General features: G+C 50.3%; 1 protein-coding gene across 9 annotated transcripts in view; it reads left to right on the top strand.

Annotated features, from left to right (window-relative positions):
• Nucleotides 1-2,128: 2,128 nt before the first annotated feature.
• PPFIBP2 (PPFIA binding protein 2) overlaps nt 2,129-17,826 on the top strand; it is a 170,163-nt gene continuing 154,465 nt past the window's right edge. For 3 of the 9 annotated variants that reach the window (XM_072794206.1, XM_072794209.1, XM_072794200.1), the window contains exon 1: nt 2,130-2,298. The gene's annotated coding sequence lies outside the window, so the exon portion shown is untranslated. Of the gene's footprint in view, nt 2,299-17,826 lie in introns of all 9 variants that reach the window. The other 6 variants (XM_072794214.1, XM_072794211.1, XM_072794207.1 and 3 more) reach the window with 3 other exon arrangements.

Here is a 17,826-nt window from a genome sequence, read left to right as displayed (position 1 = left end):
TAAATTCCTGCATCTAGAATTATTCTTTTAGGTCAAGACATTGTTTCCCTGTTAATGTGGCACTTTGTCTCCTGGGAGCCAGGGTAGGACAGCATGCAGGGCCACGAACACGCTTTTGGGCTTCTTTCATGTAAACTGTTGAGTTCTGGGGTCTCTTATTGGGTATTGGTCAGAATGAAAGTCTCTAAGTCCTGTAGCAGCAGTTCTTAAACTTGACTGCACATGAGAATCACCTGAGGAGCTCTGAAAAATCCTAATACTAGGCTTACTCCCAGACCTCTGGAGGTAGGACCCAGACAACAGTTATTTTTTAAGCCTCCTCCCCTCAAAATGGTTCCAAGGTGTAAGATGCTTGAGAGCCAGGGACTTGCTCCATTTTTTAAGGTAATTTTTAAAAAGCAGTTGTATAGTTCTAAGACAGATTAACATTTTCTAGGGGCTGAGGTTAGGGCAGCGTGTCCATTGGGGCAATAACATGTGGGATTTGGAAACGCCCATGAACTCATGTGAACTGTAGCCCTAGGTCTACAAAAGCCTCTGCTGCTATTTTAAGGAAGTGAAAGAGAACCGAAGGGTGTCCTGCTGTAACACAACTCTTGTGGGCCTCAGCCTTCCTCTGCTGGCTTTGCCTTTGGTCTGCTTCTGGCCAGGTTCCTGCAGTGACCAGAGGCTCGTATTTGCTGAGGTGGCTTAAGTTCTGTTCACATGTAAAAGTCTTCTGGGCATACTGGTAATTTCAGACCACCAGGTCATCTGAAAAAAGATGTGCCTTGTGGAATTTGTCCAGCCTGTAGAAATGTAGATTAAAACTGAGGTCAGGGCTGTAGTGACTCCTGCCAGAGCTGGGGACTATGCCAGAGTCTGTGGTGCGGATACCATCCACGGCCCACAGGGATTTTAAATCAGCTGAATTGAGCAACCAGCCCGGGAGGCCTGGGCAAGGCAGCAATCTAGCAGTACAACTAGAGGGGATTCAGGCCATACGCTGGGGGAAGGTGTTGGACTGAGTCTCCAGGACCCATTCTTGTGGTCACAGGTGCCAAAGCTTTTTCCCCGTCTGTGGAACCCCGTCTAGGTGCTGAGCAGAGGGAAGTGCTTCTTGTTCACAGACCCGGCGCAAGTGTCTTTGGTTGGGGCTTGACCACTAGGGGGATCTCCACCCCAGGTCGCGGGGTTCAAGCGCAGCCAGACTCTAGGGTGACTCAGAGCCTTCCAAACTCCGCGTTTGTTGTTCAGATACCGGGAATGAAGCTGCCCTCGGGACAACCTCGATTTGGACTGCATCGCACGGGTCCGGGCCGTCCGAACAGCCAAAGGGCTGCTGCGCTGAGCGCGCCTCTGTTTTTTTTCTGTGGCTTCTCTTTGCAATTCTCGATACAAATTGCTTTTCTGCTTCCTTGTTTGCATTTCCTGCGGCCGGCCGGGAATGGTGCCGCAGGGCTGGAGAAGCCCGGGGGGACTGGCAGCACTAGTGCCGGGAACCGCCAGTCGGTCTCCCCGCGGTCGTAAGGGTGCTGGAGGGGGAGGTGACAGGAGGGGGCGGGGCTCCGTGGGAGGCGGGGCCTAGTGGGGGCGGGGCCTGCGGGCTCCGAGCGCGGCCCGGGGGGCGGGGTCTGCAGGCTCCGAGCGCGGCCCGGGGGGCGGGGGGGCGGGCTCCGAGCGCGGCCCGGGGGGCGGGGGGGCGGGCTCCGAGCGCGGCCCGGGGGGCGGGGTCTGCAGGCTCCGAGCGCGGCCCGGGGGGCGGGGCCTGCGGACTCCGAGCGCGGCCCGGGGGGCGGGGGGGCGGGCTCCGAGCGCGGCCCGGGGGGCGGGGCCTGCGGGCTCCGAGCGCGGCCCGGGGGGCGGGGGGGGCGGGCTCCGAGCGCGGCCCGGGGGGCGGGGCCTGCGGGCTCCGAGCGCGGCCCGGGGGCCGGGGGGGCGGGGCCGCGGCTGGGCGGACGCGGCGCAGGCAGGTTCGAAGGGGCGGGGTTGACGAGGCAGGTCCCCGAGGGAAGGGAACCGGTGGCGGACGGGTCCCTGCGGGCAGCCGCGCAGCCGGAGAGGGGAGGGGAGTTGGGGGGCGGTCCCGGGGGAGGAGGGCGGGAGAAAGCGGGGACTCCGGGACGAGCCTCCCGTGGGTCCCGCCCCGTCACGTGGGCTCCAGACCCGGCCGCCGCCGCTCGGTCGGCTGGTTGGTCGGTCAGTCGGTCGGTGGGTCAGTGGCCTGCAGCTCGGCTCGCGGCTCTCATGTTCGGAGGTGGGAGGGACACGGGAGCGGCCCGCACACCTGAGCCGCCCGGAGAGGAGCCCCGCACCCAGGTCAGTGGGCTCTCCCCACGCCCCAGGTCCCTCGCGCGTTCCGGACCCGGAGCCCCCGCGGGCGCATTGCCTGGGGAGCCGAGAGCCCCCAGGTTCAAGAACCACCCGAGGGGTGGGAGGCAGCGCCAGGAAGGGCCCCCGAGCGTGTCCCAGGCGCGAGGACAGGGACCCTCTCGCTCTTCTCCGGCCAGAAAACTGAGAGGAGGGTAAACCTCCCGTGGATTTGCTCCGAGTTTCCACCCAGCCCGGGACCTACGGACAATCCGCGCCCCTGCAGGTGCCAGCGTGGCCCTGGAGATGCGCAGGAGGGTCAGAGCCGCACGTCGCTGAAGCACCGGCGAAACCTCGAGAGCCCACGGCGGCCGGGCGGCTTAGGGTCTGCGTGCCCAGGCCCAGCCGTCCGGGCGTGTGCGGATGCAGCGCCTTGGCTGAGGCCCGCTCTATACTCTAATTGCGAAAATGCAGCCTGCCCATCCAAATCGCAAGCCGCCGCGTCCCAGCAGACAGCCAGATGGGGAAGGTTTTGCTGGAAAGTGGGCTCCGCCTCTCCCTCATGACGTCCCAATTCCAGACCTGCAGTTTTTCTTCGAATGAAAATAAGATTATAGATTTAAAAGCTAGCATTTCCGAAGTTTGCAGAGGATTGAAACAGGCATTCTAGCAAACCAAATCCTTAATCCTCTTAAAAAACAAACCCAGAGTATTGTAGTTTTACTTTTAGAGCAGCTGGGTAGGTCGTCAGGTCGGTCCCTCTTTCCATATTTCGGTCTGCTTCAAATCCTTTTCTTCATCTGTCTCTTTCCCAGTGCCTTAATTGATTCTAATACAAATCTGAAGTGTTTCCAAATTTCATGTTGCGTTTTGTGAGTTTAAATGTCCAACTACAGAGAGGTAATTGGCCGTGCACAGAATTCATCTTCAGTATGTTCGGTCTTTGATTATTACTTGAGTATGGAAAACAAAAAAATTATTTAGAGATTATTTCTCTTTTGGGCTGGCAAGGCAGCCCATTACTATTCTTCTTAAATTTATATTCAAACGACTTTGAAGTGGGAAATGAGAGAGATTAGTGAATGGCTCACTTACTGCAGTCATCCATGATTTTGTAATGCATGTATTCTTCTTCTTACTTGGAGATTTGATGATGTGCCAGTTATTAGCTTATTGCTACTGAGGAGACAAACAGAATCCTGGTCTCTCCTGGGGTAGCTCCAGCAGGTGTGCTGGCTTTAAAACTCAGCAGAATGCGAGTACCACGGAGGGGGGAAGAAGAGCAAGGAGTTTTGGGAATTCCTGCCTTTCATCTGAGCAAAGAAGGTCTGGGAAAATTTCAAGAAGCAGGTGACTTGTGTGATGGATTTCTCCTGGGTGTCTCCAGGCAGAGGCGGGTAGAGCACGGCCTGGGCTGAGAGCTGACAAGCACCAGCTAGCTGTGAGAAGTGGCAAGTGGTCCAACTGGGTTCTCAGGGTGAGTGCTAGACGGTAGAGCTGGTGACAAGGATAAAGCATGGCCCCAGTGGGCCATGAAGGTCAGGGGCAGAAGTCTGGAATTGGAAAGCGTGGGAGCGAATGGCAGGTTTTAAGCAAGGGATTGACTGAAGTTTCGATGAGCTTCTCAAAGTCCGGGACCTTGGCCCTTGACCGTCCCAACCCCTAGCCTGCAGTGGAGAAAATCCAGTAAATATTTGTGGAATGAATGGTCAGGCAACACCTTAGAGCTGAGCTTTTCAACCTATAAAGAGCTTAAGAATCACCAGGAGGGTCTTGTTCAAATGCAGATTCTGATTCCTATGTCAGGGGTGGGACCTGACTTGTAAACTAGGGAGCTTTTAAAGAAAATGAATGAAAATATCAGTGAGGATGACAAAACATGAGAGACACCTAACTCTGGGAAATGAACAAGGGGTAGTGGAAAGGGAGGTGGGCGGGGGGTTGGGGTGACTGGGTGATGGGCACTGAAGGGGGGCACTTGGTGGGATGAGCACTGGGTGTTATACTGTATGTTGGCAAATTGAACTCCAATAAAAAATTTTTTTAAAAAGTATTTGGAATGAAATGGGTCTGGGATGGTGTTCCTAGGTTCCCCCACGTGATTCTCATGAAAGCTAAGGTGGCCTGCTCAAGCCTACTGCGGCAGAGCCTGGAAAGGAGTGAGCAGAGGGGACAGACACTGGGGCCGAGGGGCCAGTTAGGACTCTGAAGGTCAGGCCCTATATTGGGCCTGAAAGAGTGGGACGGGTAGGAGAGACTCTAGAGAGGTAGACTCATGGGCCAGAGGCTCAGGTTCTTTTTTTTTTTTCTTTTAATATTTTATTTATTCATGAGAGACACAGAAGAGAGGCAGAGACACAGGCAGAGGGAGAAGCAGGGTCCATGCAGGGAGCCCGACATGGGACTCAATCCCGGGTCTCCAGGATCACGCCCTGGGCTGAAGGCAGCCCTAAACCGCTGAGCCACCCAGGCTGCCCCTGGTTCTGTCTTTTAGACTGACTGGACACATTCCAGAAGTGAGGAGGGGGAAACTATTCCGAGAGAATTCAGCTTTGGGGAAGAATGGCATGCCTTTCATGCTATAACTTTTTGTTTCTTTTTAATTAAAAAGATTTTTTTTATTGGAGTTCAATTATGCTATAACATTTGATGTAAAATTTGGAAGTTGATTTTAACGTGGCCATCAAAAAAAATTTTTTTATTGAAATGCAAATCTGTTCATGATACTTCCCTACTTCAAATCCTCCAGCAGATCCCCTCTCGCAAAATATGAGGAGCAGCTAATATGAATGCATCTAATGAGGCATCTAAACCTGTACTAAATTCCCAGATTGTGCACCCCCATTCAAGAAGTGACCCTGAGGGAGAGTGGGGGAGAAAAGATGTAACAGTGTCACCACTCGGAGTGGGCACAACGAGACAAACTTTTGGCAGCTTTGTGTTGTCCTGAGTCACTGTTTTTCCTGCTTCCTCCTTACAGCAGTTCCACTTTGTTTTCTGGCATCATTCTTAGGTTTCAGCACTTGATGGCACCTCTGTGTCTCAGTGTTCCAGAATCCCCAGGTGGTCTCACAAGGGTGGGCTGTATCCCTTCTGGACTGTGAAAGCCAGGCCTTGTTCACCCTTGGGAAATCTTCGCGACCTCCATTCTTATCTCTGACACTCTGAGTAAATAATCTAAGAGATGCTGTCCTGGAGCAGTCTGCTTAGCTTCAGACGCAGATCTCCTTGTGGCCTTGCGATTTTCCAGGGGGGCCGCTGACTCTCCGCTTTGTCTTCAGGAAATGGATGACTTCTACTTAGTGCTTCTAGATAATTCTTACTTTGGTGGGCCTCTATAATTCTTGCTTTCATTTCCTCTGTCACCTGCACATTTATACACACACAGAACTGGCCCTTCCTGATCCTTCCCTTTAGGTTGCCCGTCCATAGTTTTTATGTTCTTGTGAAGGGAAAAAAAAAGTAAAACCTATTTAATCTTATTTGACTTTATGACATTGCTTTAAATAAGCAAATGTTAAATGTGTTAAGACTTGACTTGTGTACTAGTGTTGTAATTTTTCAAGTTAAAAGTGTTCCTAAAGGCCACTTCCTATGTCTTATTTTTCCCAGGTAAATGAGGCAAAGCAATTCTAAGACCTTCCACATACATCTAGCCATCTAAAATGGAGAGGTGACTCCTTCTGCCTATACAAACAAGTTAGCTATTAGAGGGTGATCAGGGTGTGCTACTCTTAGGATTTTAGGGTGTCTTCAAATAGAAATCTCAGTATTCTCAGTAATGAAAAACCTGAGATCACATGCTTGTGTAAGGAAAGTGCTATTCACCCAGTAAATCCAAAAAAGCAAATGGATAATTCTGTCCCTATTTTGCCTTTCTGACATTTCCTTGGGAATCTACAAGAACCTCTCCTTTCCCTTACCCCAATAAGACCATTTAAGTGTGTGCTAAGCAACTATAGAATACTAAATAAAAAGTTTGACCAAAACAAAACAAAAGCACCATTGCTCTTTTTTTTTTTTTTAAAGACTTTATTTATGTATTCATGAGAGACACAGAGAGAGGCTGAGACATAGGCAGAGGGAGAAGCAGGCTCCTTGCAGGGAGCCCGATGTGGGACCCAGACTCCAGGACCACACCCTGAGCTAAAGGCAGCCGCTCAACTGCTGAGCCCCCCAGGCGTCCCAGAAGCACCATGCTCTTAATCACCATGTTCCATGCCATGTAGGCAGGTATCTTGGCTCTGTAATATATCTGTAGATGGAAGATCTACACGAGATGGGATAGGATTGCTTCCTTGGTAGGATAAAGTGTAGCATCCTTGCTTGGCACTCGAGGCCCTGCAAAGGCTGGCTGTACTGTAGCTCACAGCATCTCCACTGTTCCCCAAACTGAGTAGCTCACCAGTTTCTATCCTAGGTGACTCTCTATCTCTGCATGCATTGTTTGCTCTTTCTGGAAAGCTCTTTCCTTGGCTCTGCAAGATGAATGAACTCTTATTGAAACTTCAGGGTGCAGATCAAACTCTTGAAATCCCTCTCTGCCCTTCACCTCCAAGTTACTTGGACTCTTCTCTCTGGTGTATACATAGAGCCTCAATTAGAGAACCCCGCTCTGGTACTTAGGCACTCTATTTGCAGGTCTGTCCACACTGGCTCCAGCTCCTGAGCTGCTCTAGGGCTGTCTGCATCAGCCCTTGCATGCAGCCCTACATTTAGCAGATGTCCAGGAAGAGTTTGTGGCAAATCTGGGTTCTGAGCTAGCTGGTTTTGCAATATGTGCCTCAGTAAAAGGGGGGAAGGGGTAGGTTATTTTGCACCAGAGATGAGGGAAGAAACAAGAACAGAACCTGAAAGACTAGGACAAGCCCAATGAGGAGTGGCCCACATGGCTAGAGTCAGAGGGTGGGGTGGGAGGGGACACTGGGAGAGGTGAGACTGGAGTCTTAGGCTGGGGAGAGGTCATGGGAGGCCTTGAACACTGAAGCTAAAGAATTGAAATTTTATTCCCATGGCATTGAAGGTCTTTCAGTGTGGAAAAGGCATGGTGAAATCTCTGCTTCCAGGATGACCTAGGGCAGGTTGGAGGGACAGGGAGCAACTTCCTGTGAGAATATGATGTTGGAATAACCCATTGAGGTAGCTTAGGATATAAGTCAAGGCAGGGGCAGTGGAGATGAAGAGGGAGTGATCTTGTCAAGAAATCCTGCGGGATTGGGTGACTGACTGGATTTGAGGGAGAGAAAGGCAACAAATGGGACACTGACACTTTGTACTAGTGTGCTGGAAGAAGAATGAGGCATTGTTGGTACCATGAGAGCATGGAGGCGATTCTTGGAAGGGGGAAGGGAAGTGAGAATGGTTGGTTTAATTTGGAATCAGAAGAGAGCCTTGGGTACTTCCTTACATCATATATATATATATATATATATATATATATATATATATATATATATAAAGACACACAACATACATGCACACACATGCACACAAGGGTGGTGAGCCTATCCAAAGGAACCCATCAAGGGTCACCTGCTGTTGGTGGCAGAACCCAGACCTCCTGGCCTGGCCCTCTGGCCTGGGGCTCTATCCTTTGGAACACTGTGAGCTGGCCAGAGAAGAGTTGCCAGAAGGTCCAGACGGAGATTCCATTAGGCAATGACAAATGGGAAAGAGCCCAGGTTTGGAGTGAATTCTGTCTACAGAACAGCTAAGGCTGGAATCTTATAGGTCAAGGACTCAGAAGGGAAGTGTCAGCTAGTAACCAGTGCCAATGTGGCTGTGGAGGCTCATGAGTCCTCCTTTCTGTCCTGCGGCCTAGATATATATGGGCTGATAGGAAGCAAGAAGTGCTTTATGGTGTGGACACTCATACCTGTTAGTGCTCAGCATGGGTACATGTGTATTAAATAGTTTTTCTGGGAATACAAGCACCAGTCTATCAAATCTCCAGAAAGTTGTATTCTAAGACCCAGTTTCCCCCCCTGGCAAAGTTTAGGGACACATCCAATTAGTCAGAAGAAGTTGCCTGTGTAGTGTTGGAGCTGGGGTGGTGGGTGGCTCCAAGCAGAGGCCTATGTGTGTGTAGGGCCGGTGTCAGGGATCCAGATGGTTGGGGGAGGGCCATAGCTATCAGGTGAGGAGAGAAGACTTTATCTAGAATCTGCACTGCTGCCTGGAGATTCAGTAACCCTGAGGCTGGGTTTCTTCTCCCCACCTCTCCCTTCCACATCTTTCTGCCTGGCCAGGCTCTTCAGCCTCCAGCCTCCCGGGACAGGTCCAGCCTTTGGCGTGGTACAGTGGTCGCCTTAGTTTGCTAGGGCAGAGCTGGGTTAATGCATGTGAAACATTTAGGTGATTGGCTGGCACGTGGTAATTGCCAAATGAAAACAAAGACAAGGAATGCTGGGATTCAGCTTTGAGGGAAACTTGTTGAGCCTCGTGGCTCTTTTGAATTATGCAGCTGGATCTGGGAAGTTTCTGCCTTCTTTTGAGTTTTTGTTTTCATGGTTCTTTACTTATATATTTTTGCTGATACCAAAATGTGTGCAGAGCCTTCTCATCCATGGTGAAGAATCAAGGACGGCTATAGGTCGCAGACTTGAGATTTGGGTTGTCCATGTCTCAGAATGACTTCTGCAGAGGTGAGTGGGTGGAGGGCCTTCTGACAAATCTCCAGGAACAGACTGTTAACTTAGGTGAGGCTATGGGGAATCCATTGTAGCCCAACCTCTCCCTAGGCCTGTAGCTGCTGAGCCGGTCCTGGGTGGCTCTGCTCTGGGTACATCTGTTTCTTCCTGGTGATGAGGACAGGCACGGGGAAGGATTGATGCAAATCCCAGGGTTACTCTGCCTGCTTAGGGATAACCAGTGCTTGCTGGTTGCTGGGAATGTGCTCAGTGGGCAGAGCCAGAACTCCTGCCCTGACTCTCGGGTGAACACATGAATCCGCAGTGAGTTGTGTGTGTGATTGGAATGTACCAGTCACATGTAGCTGGGCCTCTCAGCTGGGCAGCGACCACTCTGACTGGGAGGGCCACTCCTGTGACTGCACTGGTATCCCAAGAGGTCTTAACAAACTTCTCCAACCTGCTTCTGGCAGAAAAGCCCAGAAGGCCTTACCAAAAGCAACTCCTGAGGTTGACAAACAGTGTATGTGTGTCCATGCGTGTGTGTGTGTATGTGTGTGTGTGTGTGTAAGAGACAGGGAGGGAGGAAGGAAAAAAGAGTTGTGGAGGAACCCGGAGGCCTGTTGTAGGAATTAGGGAGAAGAGAAGGGCAGAGCCACAGCTCAGGCTAGAACAACAAAAATGAGTTACCGTTCATTCTCATACACATAGGTGGCAAGTCCTCTGTCTTCAGGGGCAGCAGTTTCCTTCCCCCAACACAAGGCCTTGAGTCAAAGAGGTTTCTGCATGCATTGCTAGCTAGCTGGACATTGCACTGCTTCATGAAGGCAACAAAGGTGTGGATAGACTGGCCCCCCCCAGAAACTGCTTCGAGAGGAAGGATGGGGGGAGCTTCCAGCTTGGTGAGTTTTACAGCGGGCTTGTCTCATCAGGTGGGTCATATTATTCCCATTTAATGGGAGGGAAATAGGTGCCAGAGAACTAAAGTGATTATTTATTTATTTATTTATTTTTAAATTAATTAATTTTTTTCTAAAGTGATTTTTAAAAAAGACTCCAAGTATTCAATTTAATTTATTGTCCAAATTGGGATACTTTTGAGAGTGAAAAGGAAGCAGACAAATGCTGAGCTGGGTGGAATCCTGGGGTGACAGGGGCTGTCTCGGCAGACCAGGTATGTGGTATGGAAATCGAGGTTCAGTAAGCAACCCGGGCAGGTGAGCAGTGGCCTGGGGAGAGGGGGTAGGGGGTCGGGGGTTGGGAATCCAGGAGAGAGGGTTTCAGTAGGGGGAGGGGAGAAGTTAGAATTTGCATTTGGGCAGGAAAGGCAGATTCTTCTAATTCAGCCCTTTACCAAAGCAAAGGAATAGTTCTTGGCTCTTGACACCTGACCTTGGTGGGATGTCCTGAAAAAGTTTTATTACATAAGCTCTTCCTGTGACCAGCCAAGACATCTGGTTCTTCGATGCAATGTGCTCACCCAGTAACAACAACCAGCACCGTGTGTGTCCGGCTAGGTTTTCGCTGTGCCAGCTCACTGGAGCTGCACAATGCCTCAGGCAGGGATTATTGTCCTGCTTCTGAGGATGAGGAAACGGAGTCCTGCCCCCTGCCCACCCCCAGCATGGCAGGCAGCAGCTTTCCTCCACTGGGAGGACTTTGCCTCCCTGATCGCTGAGGACCCTGCTTGCTCTAGCGTATGGACTTTGAACCAGATGGCCTCCTTTTAAAGCCCACTCTACATGGATTTGCTGTTGCTTCTCTGAGCCTTAAGCTCCTCATCTGACCAATGGGAACAATAATAAGCCTATTTCATTTGGTTCCTGTAAAGATTCAGTGAGATGATTGACATAAGGTGTTGATTACGGTACTTGGCACATCCTAAGTAATCAACAAAGGGGATTGTTATCATTTCATCCTCTTTTCAGGAAGCCTGGAAAAAAAGATATTTCATTAAGATGAGTATTTATATCATTTAGAGGGCTTAGTCTGAAATTTCAGGGAGAAGTAGAATTCTCTGGGCCTCTGAGTGTGACACGAAAGGACATCATGGTGAAGGTGAGCAGGAAGTCCAAGAGGCAGAAGTGCATGGCAGGTGGGATACAGCCTGGTTTCAGACAACTGGTCACCAACATACAGGACAAAGGCAGCAGAGAGATTTGGGAACACAAACCAGCTTGATGAGATGTGGCAGGGGAAGTGCAAAGTCCTTGTCCCGTAGGCTCCAAAAATCCATGGTGTGAGTTTCCCACCTGACCATGTGGAAAAACCCATATAAGCTGCCTTAGCCTGGTTCCATTAGTAGAAGTCCTGGCTTTAGACCTTGCTAGAAGATCATCCCACTTCTTTCTGCACTGGCCAAGATTAGGCACACCGCACTCTGGGAGCAGGTGGAGGAGGGATTCTTGATGCTGCAAAGCTGGAGTCTGTCCCTGGCAAGCACATTAGGTCTTTTGAAAGGACCTAATGACTGACAGGAAGACACTTGGGGCTGTTGATTGTGATTTTTCAGGTCAGAGAGGGAGCCATCTTGCTCTGTGCTGCTTGGAGGGCAGAGCTGGGGATCCTTGGTGGTGACCGGAGAGGGAATTAAAGAGGAGGCAGATTTCAGTTGGACATAAGAAATTCTGTGATGTAAGAAATTCTGCATAATTCAAGCTTACCTCGGGGGCGAGGCAGCAGCGTTAGAGCATGTGTTACAGTCTACCTGAAGAGGGTGTTGTCCAAGCACTATTGACAGGGAGAAATTTGCGAAATTGTAGGGGAGGCAGGATTTGCTGAGAGATCTGACTTAAAGTAAGGCAGGATCGTGGGGACAGTTGGCTTCTGAGCAGAGATGACTTGTGGCAAACATAGGATGGAATGAAGGTGGGAGGCCAGGGAAGAGTGGTCGCAAAGCTGTGCAGGAGCTTCTGTGTCCCAAGTCACAAGCTCAGGTCCTGCTCAGTCACAGGGGTAGGGAGAGAGGAAAGGCTCTGAGGAAATGACTTTGTGGCCTGAAACGCTGAGGCCTATGATCCTCAAGAAGTGATATTCTCAGCTGATGCCTACCTTGGCTCAGCCACCTAACTGGTGCTTGAAGGCTCTTATAGACCCATGGCCACCCCTTGAAGATTTCCAGAACACAGCATGTACTGGTATCTGAAGAACCAGGGCCACGTGGTCTGAGGTGCTGGGATCACAGCGTCTAAGAGGAGATGGCAGATATAGGACAGAGCCATCTGGGAAGGTGTTGGGTACAACACTGGGATGTCTGACTCTGTAGCCTGGGCCACAGAGCAAGCTTCTAGCCCCAAGAGGAGCCAGGGAAGGGTTGTGGGCAGTGGGGGCCTTATTCAAGTCGGCTGAGGTTTTGGGTGGGGTGTGTGGGTGGAGGATGGAGAGTGCTGTGGTTAAGCAGCGTTGGATGTCTGAGGGGCACGCTATCCTGGCCAGAGTGGCAGGGAGGGAGGCTACGGAAGCCCTAAAGTCAGAACGGGCCCACTGGATCTAGGGCAACTCCCCTGTTAGGAACCGAGGTAGATCATAATTATAAGTACTCTGGAGCCAATAGACGTGTGACCTCATTTATTATTTCAGTCATTGAATGCTTTCTGACTATCCTTTATGCTGAGGACAGTGATGGTGGGGACATGAGATGAGTAAGACACATCCCCTGCTTGGATCAAACTTAAGGAGTGTACCCCTTCCTCAAAATAGGTGATAATAACCACAGAGGGGACACAGCGAACATTTAGAGAAAGAAGAGGTTGAGGCACCTGGCTTGCTGAGGAGACGGCATTTGAAACGTGTCTGGAAGGAAACGCAGAGACCAGACACCCCCTTTTCTCTGCATCCAGGGCATTTCTAGCAGAGGGAACAGCAGTGGACAAAGAAAGGCATAGGGACGGTAAATTAAAGGGCATACGTGGACAACAGCCAGTGGTTTGGTTTGGCTAGAACTGAGGAGTGGGGTTATATAGGGAACCGGGGATTGGAAATCATCATTTATTAAGTCCCCACCAAGAAGGAAAATGACTTGGGAAAAGTGACTTTCCAAGGTTCCCCAGCTGGCAAGAGGCTGAAATAAGACTGAGGCCCAGTTTACCTGATGCTCAAGCCCATGTTTTTTCCTTTCTATCTTGCCACCACGTTGAAAGGTCAGATTATTCAGAGTCTTAAGCTGACCACGAAGATTAAGTCGTCTTCACGCTGAGGCAGGAATATGGTCAGGCTGCACGTGTCAGATGACGTTAGCCTGTGAGAAGCACTGGGTGGACATGGCCAGATTGTGAAGGACATACAGCCAACCCCACTACCTATATACATACACACAGAGAGACGTCTTTGGAAGTAAGTCCCTAAAATAGTAGGAAGTTGCAGAGTCGTTCACGGTGTCATAGAAACTGTTACTTCCTGAGCACTATAAGCAATTGCTGATTTCTTGGCCAAATTCCACCCACTTCAATAAAGTATATTAGAAGGGGGCCAGATAACCTGGAATCTTCTCTAATTCATACGGAAAGCTTCTTGGCTTTAGCTGCTTTGTCATTAGTAACAAGCTGCTTACAACCCACCTCATCCGTGGGGGTACTCCAGAGTGTCAGCAATAAAGGGATATTAAGCGAGATGGTGCTCTGCGGAGGGTTGGAAGGGTGGGGTGAGGGATGAGAGTCAGAAAAGCCTCCGCAGTAACCCAGGTGAGGGTGTAGGGGTGGAAGGAGGGGCCAGTACGGCTCAGTAAGGCTGCTGGGAGCCTGGCCATGCAGGAGTGTGGAGTGGGCGCTGGGAGCCTGGATGAAAGGAGAGCATTGTTTCCACCAGCATATTCAGGCTCTGAGCAGGTGGAGGCTGGTGGGAGGGGGGGTGCCTGCTGAAGTTGGGGTTCTTCTCTAGTATGCTGTAGAGCCAGCCAGTCCTTATTGCTGATCAGGCCTGCTTAGGGCCCCATCCCCTCTGTTCAGCTCAGCTGCTGCACCAGAGCTCAGAACCCAGACCTGGCCCTGACAGTCGCTCCCTGCTTCCTCGGGGGAGACCTGGGCTCCTCCCGGCCGCCCTGTGGGATGCGTCCCCTCAGCCCAGAGACAAAACCTGAGAAGACCACCTTAGGGAGGCAGGGGTGCAGATAGGGTTATAACTGGGCTGCAGTGACTTGGGATCTCGTTTTAACAGGGGATGTTGGTTGGGACAAAGCTCTGTCTCCATGTCCTGCCTACTAACCAGGAGTGCTTTGAAAACTGTTAACGGGCTGCTCCGCGGTCACAAATCCAGTCCTCAAATGTCATGATTTTTTGTATTTGAAAGAGAATTTTCAATAAATCTAGTGACAGTTGAATGAAGGATGGTGGTCATGAGAACGCTTCTACAGGTTCCACGAGACACACTTCTTGTTGCATTGCAGTGACACATCGCACATGGAAACCTCTCCCAAGTAACTCGGGGAGCAGACACCTGCTTGGCTGTAGGCATTCTCTAAGAGTGTCATGTCCACTGGGAGCAACTGCAGAGCCTCTCTGGGTCACCAGTCCAACGCGACTGACCATCTTCTATCAGGGTCACCTCTGAGTTAAAGGGGCTCTCCCACTGCTGGTGCCCAGGGCCAGGGACTTCCTGCTCCACAAGCATGGTCAGGACTTGGCCTTTCCTGTTGCCAAGCCCTGGAGCCCAGCTTCAGCTTTAGCCTCCGTGTTTGGCATCTCCCAAACTCGTCTCCCATCTGTGACTTCTCTGCCAGGGGCCTGCGCCCAAGTGGCCCACAAACAACATAGGCCCTGAGTGGCATGCCTGGGAGCCACTGGCGGGATGGCCGAGGAAGGTGCCATGGGGCTGTAAGAATAAGCACAAGATCAGTAGGGCACTTTGTGCTCTGGAAGACCTGCTGGCCTGGACTGGCCTGTCAGCTACCGCTCCAGAAACACAGAAGGCTCTGAGCATGTACCCTGTGTGTGGGCCCCAGGGTCTGCTGCCTTGGGGGCTGGTTCTGAGGGATTTGGGAACTTCTCAAAAGGAGTCAATATCATATAAATAAATAAATAGATAAATACATAAAATATAAATATATAAAATATAAATAAATATATAAAATATATAAAAATAAAAAATAAAATATTTATATTTATATAAATATAAATAAAATCATAAAAATATATAATTGTATAATGTATAACATATAAACAATTTATATTTTTATATAAATATATAAAAGTATATATAAAAATAAAAATATATATATATTTTTTTTTTCCTCCCTAACCCCAGCAGTTGGAGCCTGGTAAGGGGTCTTGGCTGAATCTGTCTTCTGGAATAGTGCAGTGAGGGACGCGTTCTCCGAGGTGGGAGAGGCAGAGTGTTGGATATTTCCTGGGCCAGGCCCTGAGCCGGCTGGTTTACCCTGTCCTCTCTCCTAACCCTCTGGCCAGCCCTGCCGTGTGAGGCAGGCATTATTATCTTCGTTACACAGTAACCCGAGAGGTTAATATATGTTACCCCAGGTCAAAAACCAACCCAGCTGTCCAGTAGCAGAGCCAGGATTTAAACCCAAGTGGGTTTGACTGCAAGGCTTGGACTCTGCTGCCTCTGCTCCTCTCCTTCAGGGATAAGGAATGGGGTGCCGGAGCTCAGGGTTTGAACGGGCTGGGATGGAGGGGGGCCTCCCATTGGGGCTGCCTTCCCCTGCAGCGGCCCCTTTCTATGCCTTTCACTATGAGTCTGAGGAATTGCTCGGGTGTCTCCCATGGGAAACCAGCTCCACTTTGAGGACAAGAGAAAGAGAGAGAGAGAAGCGCCCCTAGGAGCTACTGTAGATGCCCCCACTCCCCGGGGATCCAACTGACAGACTTCTGGGAGCAAGACCTCTTGGGCGCCCGGAGAGGGGAGACCTACTGCTATATAATTCTCTAGCTGGCTTGTCTTTGGTCTGTAGGCAAATGTGTGCAAACAGGGGATTCCTAGAGTACTTTTCTTGGGAAATCCCTGAATCATTCTGGCCTAAGTGCTGTCAGGAGAGAGAAGCAATCCTAGTGGCAAGTGTCTTGGGATGGGTGAGCTGAGATTAGGGGCCAGGGCCTGCCTCTCTTTCCCCCCCATCACATACTAGAGTTGTTGAATTGGGGTGAAGAGAAGATGTTTGGGCTCAGGGTGCTTGGCTCCTTAAATGAAGCTTGACAGCTGGTCAGGCTGTGGAGTCAAGGGGGGTTTCCTTCTTGTAGCATACCAGTCTGGCCTAGCTAAATGGCCTTGCTCCCTGGGCATGACCCGACTCAGAGCTGACTGACAGAGATAAATAAAGGACCATTAGGAACTGTCCTTACCTCCATGTTGCTTAAGGTCTGAAGATGCAAGGTAAAGTGTTCCTCAGACAAAGGGAAGGGGGATACCGCTGGATGGGAACAGAGCCCCACATCTCTGGAGAGGAGGCTGCCCTGTTCCAGCAGATTATTGCATCTGGGATCAGACTAGGGCATGTCCTACCCGACTAGGCACCACAGGCTGGCTGGGTGAAACAACAGCAAGTTATTTTCTCACAGTTCTGGAGGCTCGAAGTCTAAGACCAAGGTATCAGCAGGGTTGGTTTCTTCTGAGGCTTATAAATGGTCACTTCCCTGTGTCCTCACATGGTCTCTGTACCCATGTGTGTCTTTCTAAGGATACCAGTCATATTTGATTAGGACCCATTCTAGTGACTTCATTTTAACTTCATTATCTCTTTAAAGAACTTTCTTCTAAACACAGTCACGTTCTAAGGTACTAGATGTTAGATATGAATTTGGGGAGGGGGATACAATTTGGCCTATAATAGGATATTTCCCAAATCCTCAGTGAACAAGCCTTCATGTCCTGATGAAGGATAGAGAGGCACTTGTTGCTGGTTCTGCCAAGAGACCAGAAGAAGGTAGATGCCCCCCAGATGGTGGAGGAAGCTTGACTAGCCTCATCCAGAGGTTCAGTCCCGAAAAGTCCAGGCCACACAGTTTCCATGTCGTCTGGGCTCTCTAGCAGCAGTGAGTTCTGTGTGCTGTCTTCATCTGGCTTCCATATGGCCTCAGCCCTCCAGTGAAGACAGAGCTGCTAATACCCTACTAATACCCTCCAGCCCAGGCCTGCCGAGGAAGCCCCCTTCTTCTCTGACTGAAGCAGGAGCCAGGCTCTTGTTGCCAGTGCACAGAGCCTGACTTTAGGGAAATTCCTTGGTCTCCTACTGGCCTGAACTTTTGTTGTTGTTGTTTAACACAAAAGGAAAGCTATTGCACTGATTCGAAATTAAACTGTTTGACAAGTGTTGAAATGAAGGCTCAAAACACAGAATAAGTTTTGATTAATCCAATTAGTATTTATCCAGAGACTGCCAAATTCTGGGGTCTGGGTTCCTCCCCAGGCAACTTGGGAGGCTCACAGGAGGTAGCTGGCTACAGGCTCAAGTTATGTAGGAGGCCCCTGAACATTCGAGATGATAGAGGAAACTCGCCAATTCAGTTGTGGGGTTTTTTTCTTGTTGCTTAGCATTCTGAAATAATAGAATAAGGAGAAATGCCTGGTTTTATAATCTGTTAGGGGAAGTTACACCCTCTTCTCTCGTTGTTCCTAAGGAAATATACTTGCATTCATCTGTTGTCTCTTGCTCCTGCCAGGGCCAACCATGGCCGGTCCTCCTCCGCCTCTGATTATCAGGCCACAAAGACAGGGGTCTCGTGTACGAAGAGGGTGAGAGGAGAGAGGCTGCCGTGGACAGCTCCCCACCCTTATTCAGAAAGTTGGCCAAGGTCTTTCTCTCTTTCTGTCATGTGCTCTTTCCCCTCTGCTCTCCGCTCAGTGCACACACTGAACATCTTGCGTCAGCCAGCATTTACTGAGAGTCCACCTATGTCAGGTTCCTTGCTGGGTTCTGAGGACTAAAAAGGTAAATAGCACACGCTCCTTGTTCTCAAGCATA

Source organism: Canis lupus, chromosome 23 (genome assembly GCF_048164855.1).
Source record: "Canis lupus baileyi chromosome 23, mCanLup2.hap1, whole genome shotgun sequence".
NCBI classification, from domain to species: Eukaryota; Metazoa; Chordata; class Mammalia; order Carnivora; family Canidae; genus Canis; species Canis lupus.
The sequence above is the reverse complement of the archived record's forward strand: the minus strand, read 5'-3'. Positions and strand labels throughout refer to the sequence as shown.